Source organism: Mesoplodon mirus, assembly GCF_964341445.2.
Source record: "Mesoplodon mirus genome assembly, chromosome: 3".
NCBI lineage: Eukaryota > Metazoa > Chordata > Mammalia > Artiodactyla > Ziphiidae > Mesoplodon > Mesoplodon mirus.
Window position 1 is genome coordinate 59,370,998 of NC_138978.1, and position 17,215 is coordinate 59,388,212.

At 43.4% G+C, this 17,215-nt stretch overlaps 1 pseudogene across 1 annotated transcript; it reads left to right on the top strand.

The window, feature by feature from the left end:
• Positions 1–221: 221 nt before the first annotated feature.
• On the top strand, positions 222–11,050 carry LOC309799140 (CDP-diacylglycerol--inositol 3-phosphatidyltransferase-like; annotated as a pseudogene). Its single transcript has 2 exons — positions 222–467; positions 10,384–11,050. The product of its transcript is annotated as a CDP-diacylglycerol--inositol 3-phosphatidyltransferase-like (transcript).
• Positions 11,051–17,215: the final 6,165 nt, after the last annotated feature.

The following is a 17,215-nucleotide window of genomic DNA, read 5'->3' on the forward strand; positions in this document are numbered from 1 at the left end:
AGATCCCACATGCCGCGGAGTGGCTGGGCCCGTGAGCCATAGCTGCTGAGCCTGCGCGTCCGGAGCCTGTGCTCTGCAACAGGAGAGGCCACAGCAGTGATAGGCCCGTGTACTGCAAAAAAAAAAAAAAAGAAGAAGAAGAAGTGGTGGTAGCACAGGTGGTTATGAAGGGCATAATGGTAGATATGGAGATTTGTAGGTGATGGTGGCAACTATGGCAGATGGTAATGGAGGGGGGAGTGGACCAGGATGTGGAAACCAAGGTGGAGGATATGGTGGCAGTGGTGGAGTATATAATGGCTGCAATGAAGGAGAAAATTTTGGCAGTGGTAACTATGGTGGTGGTGGGAACTATGATTTTGGAAATTATAATGGACAACAGCAGTCAAATTATAGACCAACAAAGGGGGGCATTCCCTATGGTGGTGCTTATGGATATGAACGTAGTGGTAGAAGTAGTGGATATGGTAGTAGAAGGTTCTAAGAACTTGGCATAAAAGGGCTACAGTTTTAGCAGGAGAGAGAACAAGGAGTTGTCAGGAAAGTTGCGGATTACTTTGAGACAGTCGTCCCAAATGCATTAGAGGAACTACGGCAATCTGCCACAAAAGGAATAATTAATGAAGATCATCCATAGTCAGATAAGTTACTGCAGCTTAAATAGGAAACCCTTCTTGTTTAGGGCTGTCATAGTCAGTTGGCACAAAGGGCCATTGATGACTCATGTGATGTAGTGTCAATTAGACGTACATTCCTGAGATCTTTTACCGGTTGTAGCTTTTTCTTTTTCTTTTTATTGCATCAGGCATATTGCCCTGATTTGCAAATTGTGGTAGTATTCCAGACATTTTAAAAATAGGAAATTACAGCCTTTGCAATGACTTCAACTAATGATAAAACCTTCTAGGTGTCAACATGAAAAGGTACAAGGTGAATAAAAATACTTGAAGACCACAGGTATAGAGATAAGAGTGCAGAGGCTTTGCTGTGAGGAGGCATAGAGGCTGTTTGTCGGTTGTGTGTCCTTGGGCGAGTTACTTTACCTCTGTTCAGTTTCCTCCTCTGTGTATGCAATCCCTGTAGGAGGATTAAGTGAAATAAGACACATAAAAGAGCGTAGGACAGGGTAGATAATAAATAAATAGAACTTCCTTCCTTCTTACAACAATGCTTCAAGAAGGTATTGATTGCTTCGTTCAACAGTTATTTTTAGCACCCACGTGTCTGTGACTATTCTAGGACCTGCAGATAGGGGCTGATAAAGGTAAACAAGGTCCCTAGAACATGGATAAGAGTGACCTCTTGGAGCCAGATTGTCTGGATTTGAATCCACTCTTTACTAGCTGTATAATCATTGACAACTTATTTAATTTGTCTCCGTTTCATGACCTGCAAAACATGCATCATAACAGTACCTCAGAGGGTCGTTGTTTTGCATTGTAAAGGAGCTAGCAACATGCCTGGTACACAGTAAACACTCAGTAAATTTTACCTATTAACGTGATTCTTCATGAAGCTTGAGGCTGATGTGGAGAGAAGGGAGGAGAGAATATTGGTCTGCATTTTATAGGTAAAGAAACTGAGGTTCAGAGAGGTTAAGTAAACTGCTCAAGTCAAATAGTTGGGTGAAGCCCTCTGTTCCATCAGACTTCAAAGCCTGCGTGCTCGGCTATTCCTGTCTAACCTAGTGGACTCTTTCATGGCCTGTCTTCTCCCGGACAGTCCCCTTTACAAATTCCATTGGTGGGGGCAGGAGTTTGAAAGATTTTTCAATGGGGGATGTAGAAAAATCCAAGAACACAATTTGTAAGCCTCCAGAGCTCTTCATTATCAGGTCTGTCCCCTGCAAAGTCTAGCTTCTGTCCCTTTGGATGAAAGAGAGCATCAAACAAGTCGTAAGGAAGGAACTCAGAATAAGTCTCAGGAAACATGCCATACGTGGAGGTGGTGATTGCCTTAGGTTCGATACAGTATCGACACTGGCCTTCGTTTGTTTTAAATTTTGAAATGGTGCCATGTTACAGGCACTTTCCTACATGATGAACATATCAGGTCAAATACAGTAGTCTCTGCCTCTTCACAGCATGCAGAGTCCCACAGGTGAAACCAGAAACCCTTCCACAATGAGCTGTATCCTACCATAATGATGATATGAAAAGCCAGCTGTAGGACTCCTGAGAAGGAGCGAGCTCTAGGGCCAAGCGAAACTCCAGAGGAGGCGGCATGCAAACTGGACCTTGAGGCATAAGTAGGTGCGTCTTAGTTAGAGAAGAGGAAGTAGAATATTCTGGGATCTGAGCAAAGATCTGAAGAGAGGGAAGGAGAGTTAGATGGAAGGGGCTGAGACACAATGTGCAGAAAGGAATTTGGTGGACAGGCAAGAGGATGCAGTGCCATGATGGCAGGGACTTTCCTTGCTCACTCTGATGCCTCAGATGGTGCCTGGCACATGGTTGGTACTCATTAATTACCTGTTGGCTAATTGAATGGTAAAACACGTACCTACTTCAGGTGATTCTGACTTGACTGATCAGGGAGAGGGCTGGGGCACTGGTATGTTTTAAAAACTCCCCAGGCGTTTCTAATGTACTTCCAAGTTTAGTACTGAACTGAATGAATGACCTGAACCAGTGGAGCTGAGAAAATTTATCTTCCTAGTTTTCTGTGAGTCAGAAGCCTTACTCCTTGAAAACGTTTTGGGTGAAGGTACAATAGTATTTTCCTGTTTATTTTTTTGTTTGTTTGTTTTTTGTTGTTGTTTTTTTGCTTTTTTTGCTGTACGCAGGCCTCTCACTGTTGTGGCCTCTCCCGTTGCGGAGCACAGGCTTCGGACGCGCAGGCTCAGCGGCCATGGCTCACGGGCCCGGCTGCTCTGCTGCATGTGGGATCTTCCCGGACCAGGGCACAAACCTGTGACCCCTGCATCGGCAGGCGGACTCTCAACCACTGCGCCACCAGGGAAGCCCTATTTTCCTATTTTATACAGGGGGAAATGTAAGCTGCTAAAAATTTGTTTCAAAAATAAGTCTGGCTGATACGGTAAAATATTAATGGTAGAATCTAGGTATACAGGTGGGTGTATAAAATTTTTCAATTTAGATGTTTTCAAATTTTTTCTTAATAAAATGTTGGAGAGGGGCTTTCCTGGTGGCGCAGTGGTTGAGAGTCCGCCTGCCGATGCAGGGGACACGGGTTCGTGCCCCGGTCTGGGAAGATCCCACATGCCGCGGAGCAGCCAGGCCCGTGAGCCATGGCCACTGAGCCTGCGCGTCCTGAGCCTGTGCTCCGCAATGGGAGAGGCCACAACAGTGAGAGGCCCGCGTACCGCAAAAAAAAAAAAAAAAATGTTGGAGAAAAATTAGCTTGAATCAGAGCTAAAACATGATAATTGAGTCTCAATGAGAAACTGACAGAAACCTGAGTGTCATTTAGTCCAGTATCCTATGAGGGGTCAGAGAGGAGCAGTAGAGGCCTCCCTGGTAAGAAACAGTGGTGCTGTGGTGGTGTGTTGGTCCACTTGGTTGGAGGAGAAGCAGGGGTCTCTGCTAAATGAACCCAGGGTGTTGATTCAGCTGGGTTCAAGTGACTTTAGGTAATTGGTGTGATGTTTCTGCACCTTAGTTTCCTCATCTGTTAAGTGAGAGTCATATTAATAGCTTTCTTAAGTACCAAACTCACAGAGCTGTTATGAGGATCAAATGATGTAAATGGTAGAAATCTAATAGTTTTCAAAGGCAGGTACAAGGACTTTCCAAGAAATCTGACGATACAGATACTGTTAAGGGAATTAGTTTCTGGATCTTGGTTTCCATAAGTAATTCTGCTAGAAAGGATTTCTCTGAGGAAATGATGAGTGTTGAGGTGTTATGCCGGTTTTCCATTCCCAACTCCCCATGCAAAATCATCTTTATCCCATTTGATAAAATAAAAAGACATAGTTGGGCTTCCCTGGTGGCACAGTGGTTGAGAGTCCGCCTGCCGATGCAGGGGACACGGGTTCGTGCCCCGGTCCGGGAAGTTCCCACATGCCGCAGAGCGGCTGGGCCCGTGAGCCATGGCCACTGAGCCTGTGCGTCCGGAGCCTGTCCTCTGCAATGGGAGAGGCCACAGCAGTGAGAGGCCTGCATACAGCAAAAAAAAAAAAAAAAAAAAAGACATAGTTGTCCCCATCTTATTATGGTAACTTGCACTGGGTGTAAAATCCTCCAGGCCTCCAAAGAGACTATTTAAAATACTGGGGTAGGCTAAGCCTCTTCTAATCCAGGCTGCCTGCACCCAAAGTCGGGCTTGTGTTTTTTCTTGACTTATGCCACATCCTGTGAAGAAGGAAATGTGGCCTCTGGGATGGACTATTTTGGCCCCGTTAGATGTTTTGAATCCAGTTACACTGTAGAGTAGGGACATGATGGCATTTTTCATTTAACAACCTCAACCTTTCCATCCCCTGACTATTGTCAAAGACTCTATCACTTCTGGAAATTCCCTGGCGGTCCAGTGGTTAGGACTCTGCACTTCCACTGCAGGGGGCATGGGTTCGACCCCTGGTCAGGGGAACTAAGATCCTGCATGTCATGCAGCGTGGCCAAAAAAGAATCTATCCCTTCTGACAGTCTTGTGACAGCAAACAAACAAATGGGGGTGGGGGAGGGGTGGGGGAGGGGTGGGGAGTATTGATCAAAAATTTAAAAACTGAACAGCACTTTATATACTTTATTTCATTCAGGAACAAATTTCTCAGCAAGATCCTCTCTCTCTTTGAATTCAGAAGTGAGATGGTTGTCATGAGAATGTGTCTTAATATATTTATTTGGATAGAAAAATGTAGTCAGATCTTTTTTGACAGAAAAACAATCTGATTTGGCTGGTTGGTTTGACAGTGAGGGTTGACTTTTCCAGTTAGATGTTAGGCAGATATTTCCATGAGCTAAAAATACAGCACCAAGAGTTTTGAATAAAATATGTTTAAATCACACTGTTTAAGCGAGAAAAATTCCTTGTCAAAATTTTTATTACCTAAGGTATTTGGAAATTAATGGTATTTTCATTTTCTAAACCTTTCTGAACATACCAGGTCAATCAAAATGCCTATAGGTGGAAAAGTAACAAGTCTGATTTAATAATTGTTTGATAATTCTTGAGAAAGTCCTTTTGATAAACTTCCCAGAAATCCAGAAAGTCATTGGCTTTCCCGACTGGATAACAAATGCTTTTGCAAGTCAGGTATTTTCTAATTCTTTGCTTGCAACAGAATTGAGGGAAGAATCGAGTTTCAGCTAATAGATAAAACGCATTTTAATGATAGATCACTCTGCAGTTTTTGGAATATAACTTGGAAGGAGTTCAAAGAACTGAATGCTATTGCTGCAACAAAACTCTATTCCCATCCTCTGATTTGTGTGGAAAAGTTTTCTTAACGCTTATGTCTATAAAACGGAAAATAGAGTGGAATTAATATTGAACATTATCTCAGCCTAGCAGTAACATTTATATGAGGTAATTTTTTTAAGTATAATTTATCTTAGTAAGAGAGGCATTTATAATAAAATATTAATTTTATTAGTATAGCAGAGCTCTTGTCCCTCACCCATATCCCCTTAACCCTCCCATGAGATCACCGGCAGACAATTCCTATCATGCAGATGGCTTCCTGTGTTTTTCTGCTTGAGGGACGCCTCAGGAGCAACCTTCTACCAATGAAAACAAGCTAGTGGACTAATACCCCAGGACAGTTCTGAGCTGTGTTCTACACAGTCATTCAAAAAGTCCCTGTGAGGATGAGCTCCAGTTGCCTCTTGAGGTGATCCACTAATTCATGTATCGGGCTTTTTTCTCTTTCCATTTTTCACTTCTCTCCCTTACCATGCTTTCCAGGATCACCTCTCAAAAAAAAAAAGACTTACGCCCAATTCATTTACTCAGGATCTGGGAGAATCCCAAGTTAAGAAAGTCAGATTCTAAGGATACAATAGTGAGCTTTCATTATATGTATTATATTGCATGAAAATAGTAATGTAAGCTACACAAGGACAAATTTTTGTCCGTTTTATTCACTGATATATCACAAACATCTAGAACAGTGCTTGAATCATAGCGTTTAAGGAGTAGTAGTAATAGCTAATATTTATTGAGTGCTTAGTATGTGCTTGATATATGATTTTTTCAGAAAGCATTTAATCATCAAAAAAAATCTTATGATATAGCTATTATTATTATTATTCCCCTTTTGGATATAAAGGAATTAAGGTTAAACAATGGATCCATAGCACCCGTCTTGTAAATTGTGGATCCTGGTTTCTAACTAAGGTCCCTTTGATACTGGACCCCGTTCTTTTCTAATTTTTTGTTTTTGCTTTGTTTGTTTTTTGTTGTTGTTGTTATATGTCCGACTCCTCCATTGGTCTTAAATTTTATGAAATGTAGGGTCCCTATTCAACTCTGCATCCCCAACACCTAGCCTAGAAGCTGGAATAAAGTAGGAACTCAGTAATGTTTGTTGAATGAATAAAATGAATAGTGGCTTACTTATACATATCTATGTTGAGGAAGAAAGGAAAAGGATGTATTCTGGATCCAGTTGGAGAAAAGCCTTGAATATAACCTGAGATATGGTCTACTTTAAGACAAGGTATTTTTAGGATGCTGCCATTTAAAACTCCCCTGAGGGGCTTCCCTGGTGGTGCAGTGGCTAAGAATCTGCCTGCCAATGCAGGGGACACGGGTTCAAACCCTGTCTGGGAAGATTCCACATGCTGCGGAGCAACTAAGCCCGTGTACCACAACTACTGAGCCTGCGCTCTAGAGCCCACGAGCCACAACTACTGAGCCCGCGTGCCACAACTACTGAGCCCGCGAGCCTAGAGCCCGTGCTCTGCAACAAGAGAAGCCACCACCACAATGAGAAGCCCGTGCACTGCAACAAAGAGTAACCTCCGCTTGCCACAACTAGAGAAAGCCCGTGCGCAGCAACGAAGACCCAACACAGCCAAAAATAAAAAATAAAATAAATAAATTGATTAAAAAAAAAAAACTCCCCTGAGATTTTGTTTTTCCCTTGACCGCACCCTGTGACATGGGGAACTTTCCCAACCAGGGATGGAACCCACATCTCCTGCAGTGGAAGCTCGGAGTCTTAACCACTGGACCACCAGGGAAGTCCTCCACTGAGATTTTTGATTCCACCACCCATTCAACCAGTCTATTTTGGCTAGTGTTTGGAACTGACTCCCTTGTTGAATTTTCCTTCATCTAAGAATTTAACCCATATCTCTTTCTTTCATTTAGAGGTTTCCTGGCAGAGGTATTTAAACCACTTCTGAACCTGAATTCCTTGTATCCGATAATCTGTGAGTCAATGAAAATGGGACTCTTTTGACCATTATTGTATTAAGTGCCTGGCATGCAGTTGGCACTCAATAAATGCTGTTAAATAAATGAAGGAGGTAGAATTAGAGAGTGGAAATTTTCTAGTTTCCAGTGATTATCCATGAACAATTAAAAAATATGTGTATCTTCAATGCTTTACATAAGTTAATACTTACTGGGTTTGTAAAAAAAGCAACTTCAAATTTATTTATTTATTATTTATTTATAACTTTAATTTATTTTTTTGGCTGCATTGGGTCTTCGTTGCTGCATGTGGGCTTTCTCTAGTTGTGGTGAGTGGGGGCTGCTCTTCATTGCAGTGCGTGGGCTTCTCATTGCAGTGGCTTCTCTTGTTGTGGAACATGGGCTCTAGGCATGAGGGCTTCAGTAGTTGTGGCAGGTGGGCTCAGTAGTTGTGGCTTGCAGGCTCTAGAGTGCAGGCTCAGTAGTTGTGGCTCAGGGGCTTAGTTGCTCTGTGGCATCTGGGAGCTTCCTGGGCCAGGGCTCGAACCTGTGTCCCCTGCATTGGCAGGCAGATTCTTAACCACTGCGCCACCAGGGAAGTCCCAACTTCAATTTTAGATAATGTGAAATTTTAGCAAAACGAATCTTATTTCTTCAACTATGATGTGAAAATTGTAGCTTTTAAATTTTTCTGTGACTAAAATTAATATTTATTATGAATCTATATCAGGATGATTTAACTGTGGGCAATAGAAAATATAACTAAATTGACTTAAATAATAAAGAATTTATTGGCTAATGTAAGAGGACATCCAAAAGTAGGGAAGAATTCAGGGTTGGTCTATTGGTTGAATTATGTCATCAAGGACCAAGTTCTTTTCATCTTTCTGCTCTGTCATTCATGCTGTTGGCTTCAAACTCATTCTGGTCCCCCTCGTGACCGTAGGGTGGCTCTCAACAACAGTTGGGCTACAAAGATGTCTTGTTTCAACGAAAGATAGATTGGCTCCCATTGCTGACTGTAAACTTTCTCAGAAACTTCCATAAATTGCTTTTACTCATAATTGCTCAGAATTGGGTCACTTATCATTCTTGAATTAATTAATGGCAGGGGGCAGCTGAAATGCCCTTGGACCAATCAGGTATATCACTTGAGTCAGGATCAGTTTCTCAAGTTTCATTGCTGGTCTTCAATTAGAGAGGGAGGGAATAGCTACTAGGGAGTCAAACACAATGTCTAGCCCAACCCTAGCTTATACCTAGGTTGTAAAAGCTTCAGCTCAGTCAATTCAGTGTTGCTATGCTTTGCTCCAGTTTTGGTGGAGAGTGGGACTTTGGAAGTGCCATAATTTTGAGGAAGCATCCTGGTCTAGTTGTCACCCATCCACACCTGTTCTTGGTTTTGTTTTTTTGTTTTTTGGTGGGATCTTAGTTCCCAGACCAGGGATTGAACCTCTGGGCCCTCAGCACTGAGAGTGCAGAGTCCTAACCACTGGACTGCCTGGGAATTCTCGTGTTTACATCTGGTTTTCAACCACAGCTGACCCGTCCTCTTTCTCTTCCTCTCACACCACTCTCTTTTGAGTAAACAGAAATAATCTGCTGAGGCGTGTTGGGAACTGTGTGGAGTATTTTCATGTCTGTCTGCTGGTCAGGGATTTTAAACACAATGCCTGGGGACTTCCCTGGTGGTGCAGTGGTTAAGAATCCTCCTGCCCATGCAGAGGACAGGGGTTCGAGCCCTGGTCCGGGAAGATCCCACATGCCGCGGAGCAACTAAGCCCGTGTACCACATGAGCCTGCACCCTAGAGCCCACGAGCCACAACTACTGCAGCCTGTGTGCCTAGAGCCTGTGTTCTGCAACAAAGAGTAGCCCCCGCTCGCTGCAACTAGAGAAAGCCCACGCACAGCAACGAAGACCTAACTCAGCCAATAAATAAATAAATAAGTAAATAAATTTTAAAAATTAAAAAAAATAAATACATAAATAAACTCAGTGCCTGTAGGGGAAAGTCAGTATAGTAGACCAGGAACAAGATTATAGGGAGTGAGGACTGGTGAACCTAGGAAGGGCATGCTCCATTCAAAGTCATTCAAAATCACATTGTTTAAAAACCCTGGGCTTGCCAAACAAGACCTGCTTGTGGACAAGATTCATTCTGTGATGCACTTCACTCTGGGGTTTTGCCATTTCTCTAGGTCCTACCTGGGGAAGCAGCTACACACCTTCCCTGCCTTTGGATCTTCCCAGTCTCTGCTGTCTCTTTCATCCTCCCTGCTGGGCTCAGTCCTGGGAAGTCAACAGGTAGGCAGGTAACCCCTTCTTTCCAGGAAATCATTTTCACTTAAATTCTCCTCTGACTCTCTCATCTTCCTAACCCAGGGGATTTTTCCAATTTCAGGATATGGGAAGTAGAAAGCTTTCTACCATTTGCAGACTTCCAAATCAATTGTATTTACTAAGCACAAGCATTTTTTCCCACTTCTTCTGGGGCCCTAGCCCCAAACTCAAAGCCAAGAAAAGACTCTTGGCTTCTCTCTTTCTGCTGCATTACCTTTCTTAAGATGATGGGCATAACATTCCTCAGCTGTTGCATAAAGAGGGAGAAGGATCGTGGGGTGAAATAGGGGAAAATGTTATCCTGCTATAGAAGAAATAGTGTCCATAACAAGGGAACATTCATCAGACTACACAGGGAATGTCTTGTATGTTGCTGTGTATCTCATCTTAGAAAGAATATATTTATCCACAAAGATCCAGGGAGGTAAAGGGATTCTGAATCACATTATATAAGTATCTAATCAATAAGGCTTCTATACAACATTCAGCATCCAAGGCTGAGGATGTAACAGTCAAGATAGGCTAGTTTATGCTGTGATAATAAATGACCTCTGCTCCACGCACAGCTGGATTGGCCCATGCTCCAGCTGGCAGTGAGCTTTAACATCTGGGACCCAACTGGGTCAGTGGGGACCTGCGTGCAGTGGGCACGGCCAATGCACCGGGCTGGAGGGTGAGCCTTGTGCCCGGGGTGGGACACAGCCGACACCTCCAGATAAGGCCCAGGGTGGCCAGGGGACCTCCGGTGCCAGGCGAAAATATCTTCCTGTTTGCGTCTAACCTCATCGGTTATGGACAGACTGTCTTCACCATCATTTCTTTATACTTCATGCTCTGCTGCCCCCCTCATGGCCTCCTCCTTCTACCTGTTCAGTGGACATCTGGACGCTTTTGATGGACACACTGCTCGAGTCCTTAATCAAGGGACCGGGTTTGGGGCCATGCTGGACATGCGGGCAGACTGCTGTTCTACAATGTGTCTGCTGGTCAACCTGGCCCTACTGTACCCTCATGCCACCCTTCTCTTCCAGCTCAACATGAGCTTGGATGTGGCCAGCCACAGGCTGCACCTCCACAGTTCTGTGGTCCGAGGCGGTGAAAGTCACAAGATGATTAACCTGTCTGGAAATCCAGTGCTTTGCACCTACCACACCTCCAGACCTGCTCTATTTATCCTGGGTGCTGGAAATGAGCCCTTCTACTGCCTTCTCCTCTGTCATGTTCTCTGTAATCCTGGGGACCAGTCCCTCCCCTGTGATCTCTCAAGGACCTTTAGTTGGCTTTGTGGGTCTTTTCCGAATGCGCCTCTGGATCACCACCTGATCACAGCCGCCTGCAACATGGCTGCCTTGGACGCAGCAGATCGTGCCAACAAGACGTGACCCTGGAACCCCCAGTCCCTGGCTGCCCACCAGCCCTGGGAGTCTCACTGTGCCACATGGCTCCCCTGTCCCTCCTAGGAGGTCCCAGGCTCACATCTTCCCAATGTGTCATCCAACCTGCTGGGAAGGGGGGCCAGCCTCTTTGGTGATGTCATGTTCTCCGTAATCCTGGGGACCAGTCCCACCCCTGTGATCTCCAGGGACCTGGACTTCAAATCAGGAAGGATGCTCAGGAGGGCCCATCCACACGGGCAGTGCTCCTGGGACCCCAAGAGAGCTGTCTGAGGACTGGGTATTGTCACACCTGCTGGCTCAGCCCTGGGATCTGGCTTGGCCTGAGACCTTAGGGACACTTGAGCGAGGGAGGTGGGGTAGGGGCCAGGTTTCCCAAAAGGCAGGGATTCAGACCTCTGCCCCTGGCTAGAGGAATCCTGTGGGTCTAATGGTCAGGAGAGAAGGGGCTGTTGAGATCCCCATTGCAATCTCCTCTGTCCTGGCTCTGAAAACCTTGATAATGAAGGTGGGAGTGTCACTGGAAAACAAACTAACAAACAAACAGAAAAACCCTCAAAAATCTTGGTGACTTACAAAATTAAAAATTTATTTCTTGCTCCTGTTACATGTCCATCACATTTCATTCTTTTCTAGGGAGATGGAGTCAGCTTTACTCTGGAACACACACCATTTGCTGACCATTTTGGCCAAGAGGAAATGGACAAGGGGAACCCTGACTCTTAAAGCAATTGCTAATATTTGCTAAAGCAAATCACATGGCCTGAGATGGCAAAATGAGGAGGGCTATTTCATGATGGGAAATCAGAATACTTCATGGACAGTTATATAATCTACCATGTAGGAAGTCCTGTATCATCTTCTTTGGGGGTCCTCTGTGGATCATCTAAGAACCCCCAGGGATTTACATGGTTCAAAATGAGGTCTCATACAAGGCATAGTGATATTTAATACATATTAGCTGTTATTGTTATTATTATTAATATTTCATTAAGAAGGGAACATTCTATATGAGGATGAACAGGAGAAATTTCTGGTATTTTTTTTTAATTTAAGTGTAGTTAATTTACAATGTTGTGTTAGTTTCAAGTGCACAACAAAGTGATTCAGTTATTTGTGTATATATATTATTTTTCAGATTCTTTTCCATTATAGGTTGTTACAGGACATTAAGTATATTTCTCTGTGCTATACAGTAGGTCATTGCTTACCCATTTTATATATAGTAGTGTGTATAGGTTAATCCAAAACTGCCAATTTATCTCTCACCCCCTTACCTCTGCTAACCCCTTTGGTAACTATAAATTTGTTTTCTATGTCTGTGAGTCTATTTCTCTGGTATTTCTTGCTTGAACAGCAAAAGACACACTGGTGTGCTAGTCTCTAGCAAGATACCATATTACATGAGGAATGGTTGAGTAATTCAGAATATTCAGCTCGAGGAAGAGAAGCCCCAGGTGGGACAATATGGCTGCCTTCAAATATATGAAAGTCTTTATGTGAAAACAAATTACACGAACAACGTGCAGGTCCTCAGGAGACAGCCCTGGTAGTGGAATAAATTTGTCTGGCAGGCTTAATTCTTCCAAGAACCTGCCTTTAGTGTCATGAAGCACAATGAGCTTTGTGGTGGTTGAAGAACCAATAATAATGAAACTTACACTTACATAGTCCTTAGTATATGCCAGGCATTGTTCCAAGTCTTTATATATATTAATTTAAGCTCAAAACAATCCTATGAGATAGGAACTATTATTTTCCCATTTTTTCAGGTGGAAAAAATGAAGTACAGATTAAGGAACTGCTAACGTCACACATCTGTAAGTGGTAGAGCCAATGACTGAACTTGCCAGTCTGTCTCTAGGGTCCATCCTCTTAACCCTTGTGCTATATTGCCTTTGTATAGTTGGAATTCACTTGGAAAGCCTTATTTAATCAGTCTTATAACTGGTCATCGAATTTCTGATCTTTGTTTCGCCTCTGGGTCTTCTGTGCAACTCTACAACAAGACACTTTAAAAAAAGTTGAAGTACAGTTGATATACAGTATTGTGTTTCAGGTGTACAGCAAAGTGATTCAGTTTTATCTATCTATCTATCCATATATTTTTTTCACATTCTTTTCCATTATAGGTTATTACAAGATACTGAATATAGTTCCCTGTACTATACACTAGATCCTTTTTGTTAATCTATTTTAGGTATAGTAGTGTGTATCTGTTAACACCATACTCTTAATTTATCCAACCCCCTTTCCCCTTTGGTAACCATGTTTGTTTTCTATGTCTGTGGGACTGTTTCTGTTTTGTAAATAAATTCATTTGTATTATTTTTTAGATTCCAGTGATGTTATATAATATTTGTCTTTCTCTGTCTGACTTACTTCAGTTAATATGATATTCTCTAGGTCCATCCATGTTCCTGCAAATGGCAAGATTTCCTTATTTTATGGCTGAGTAATATTCCATTGTATATATATACCACATCTTCTTTATCCATTCATCTGTTAATGGACACTTAGGTTGCTTCCGTGTCTTGGCTACTGTAAATAATTCCGCTATGAACATTGGGGTGCATGTATCTTTTCAAATTAGATTTTTTCATCTTTTCCAGGTATATGCCCAGGAGTGGGATCGCTGGATCATAGGGTAGCTCTATTTTTAGTGTTCTTTTGTTTTTTGGCCATACCCCACGGCTTGTGAGATCTTAGTTCCCTGGCCAGGGATTAAACATGGGCCCTCAGCCATGAGAGCATGGAGTTCTAACCACTGGACCGCCAGGGAGTTGCCTATTTTTAGTTTTTTAAGGAACCTCCACACTGTTCTCTATGGTGGCTGCACCAATTTACATTCCCACCAACAGTGCGAGAGTGTCCCCTTTTCTCCACATCCTCTCCAGCATTTACTGTTTGTAGACCTTTTAAATTATTTATTTATTTATTTATGGCTGTGTTGGGTCTTTGTTTCCGCGTGGGCTTTCTCTAGTTGCAGTGAGCGGGGGCTACTCTTTGTTGCGGCGTGTGGGCTTCTCATTGCAGTGGCTTCTCTTGTTGGGACCACGGGCTCTAGGCGTGTGGGCTTCAGTAGTTGTGGCATGTGGGCTCAGTAGTTGTGGCTCGTGGGCTCTAGAGCGCAGGCTCAGTAGTTGTGGCGCACGGGCTTAGTTGATCTACGGCATGTGGGATCTTCCTGGACCAGGGCTGGAACCCGTGTCCGCTGCATTGGCAGGTGGATTCTTAACCACTGTGCCACCAGGGAAGTCCCATGTAGACCTTTTGACGATGGCCACTCTGAACGATGTGAGGTGATACCTCAGTGTAGTTTTGATTTACATTTCTCTAATTATTAGCGATATTGAGCATGTTTACATGCACCTGGTGGCCATCTGTGGGTCTTCTGTGGAGAAATGTCTATTTAGGAGTTCTGCCCATTTTTTGATTGGGTTGTTTGCTGTTCTGATATTGAGTTGTATGAGCTGTTTCTATATTTTGGAAATTAGCCCCTTGTCAGTCTCATTGTTTGCAAATATTTTCTCCCAGTCCATAGGTAAGACACACCTTTTAAATTATACTCAATTTCTACCCATTTGGTTTGTCACTCAGAATGAGTGGTCTGTAGTGACCTCTCACACAGCTGGGGGGTCTGTGATGGAGGCTGGAGAGCTGGGAGCCAAGTTTGGAGTTGGTGTGTTAGAGAGGTGGCAGTGGTGGCGGGGGAGGGCAGCTGGAACTTGACTCTGGAGTTGGTAGGCTGGCCTGTGGTTATGGGGTGGAGAACAAAGTGAGAATGCCACTTGAGAGCCAGATCCACAGTGAGCCAAGCTCCAGTCAAAGGGGTCTGGCAGCAAGATCTGGGGCACAGCCATGATCTGGCAACAAGCTGGCAGCGGGAGGCTGACAGATGAACTGGCAGGTTCAGGAAGGAAGATGTAAGTTAAAACCTGCAGAGATTCCTGAGGCGGAGGGCCTAGTGGGAAGAACCTTTCATAGGACCCTGCTGGCCTCACCTAGCTGTTTAGCGAGTGAAGCCAGGTTGAATATAAGTGACTTTCTCCTTGCTGTTAGTATTTCTCTACAGAGCAGCAATCCAGTGCAAAGCCCTCCTGACAGAGTCTTAGGACCCTCTTCACTCAAGTACTGAGGAGACTGGGTAGTGTGTAGTGGTTATGTGCCTTGACCCTGATGCCTGGGTTCAAATCCCAGCTCTGGCTCAGTGACACTGGGGGATAAATTACCTAACCTCTTAGTGTCTTAGTTTCTTCATCTATAAAATAAAAAGATAACAGTGTTACTTCTGAATCAGCATAGCACAGTGACTAAAGAGCACTGTCTCTGGAGTCAGAATGCTTGATTTATGTCCTTAATCTTCCACTTATGTCTGTGGGACCTCAGGCAAGTTACCAGATGTCTTGCTCCAGGTTTAAGGTCTATTAATTGGACACAAAATAATAGGCACGTATGACATAGGGCTGTGACAAGAATTAATATTATATATAACATAATAATAATATAATTATATATTATATTATATATATATATACACACATACAGAGAGAGAGAGAGAGAAAAACACTGGCACATAGCAAATACTCAATAAATGTTAATTATAGTCTATACTGCCCATATCAGAAGACCAAACTCAGAAGGCTCCCACAAGCAAGATCCCCTTTACCCATCGAACCTGATGAGCAATACTTGGGCGGAATAAACTCAGTGTTCAGTCCCAGTCCCTTCATCCAGTTGGAGCAGGAAGAAAGTTGCACTCCCCCTGGCAGTCAAATTTAAACAGAGGAAAGACACAGTCAAAGGCATCCAAAGTAGAGACTTGCCTACTAATCCCAAGGCAACTCTAAGAAGGAGTGATTGTGGTTAGGAAGGTGGCGTGAAGAGTGAGAATGACACAGTTTGTTCATCCCCACGACCAGATGTGCAAATCAGAGCAAAGTTCTGAGCAAGATATCATCATTTTATCACTACATTTGGAGGGTAGAGCTTCACAGATCGTTACCTTGCTTTTTAGTGTTTCACAGTGAAAAGACCTAGGGTGGGAGCTCAGCACCTTCATCTCCAGAGGAAGCACCTCTATCATAGACTGTTATTCCACGAGCAATTTGTAAGTAGTCTTTTGCTCATAGAGAATAATGGGTCATGCCCGGTAAACATGAGGAATGTTGATTTCTTTCCTCCCAGTTCTTTTTTTTAACTGCTTGGGAACTTTTTTTTTTTTTTGTCTGAGAGCAAGCTTGTAAAAAAATGCTGCTGCCTCTTTTCAATAACTGCTAAGATGTTACAGGTTAATAACCGTGTTAACTAGTAACATTTGGAGGTAAGATGATTCTTTTGCTTGTAAGAATGTGCTACTGTCACACATAATGGCATGTTAGTCCTCACCATTTATTCTTCTCTCAATACAACTGTCACTGAGTACAAGCTCACTCTACTCGCTGCATGACAGGCCAATAAATGGGGAGACAAGGTGTTGAGGCAAGGAATAGTGACTTTATTCAGAAAGCCAGGCATCTGAGAAGATGGCAGACTAGCGTCCTAGAGTACCATCTTATCAGGGTGTGGATGATAGTTTCCTTTATAGAACGGAGAAGGGGAGGAGGTGAGGAGGTAAAGTAAAAGTAAAAAGGCCATAAGTCTTGCAAAATATCTCCTGGTTTGGTCAGCCTCAGGGAGGGGATGTGTTAATTTCTTGTTTCTTACAACCATTCACAGGTGGGCAGGGTCAGAGCGTTTCCCTGAGAGCTGAACAAAGGCACTTTAGTTTAACATTCAGGCAGAGGGGCAGGTTCCCTGAGGCAGGTCATTTTGTATGCTTAAAGCTATAGACAGATTCCATATATATGTGTTAGCATACGGTATTTGTTTTTCTCTTTCTGATTTACTTCACTCTGTATGACAGACTCTAGGTCCATCACATATATATGGAATCTAAGAAAAAAAAAAAGGGTCATGAAGAACCTAGGGGCAAGACAGGAATAAAGACACAGACCTACTAGAGAATAGACTTGAGGATATGGGGAGGTGGAAGGGTAAGCTGTGACAAGGTGAGAGAGTGGCATGGACATATATACACTACCAAACATAAAATAGATAGCTAGTGGGAAGCAGCCGCATAGCACAGGGAGATCAGCTCGGTGTTTTGTGACA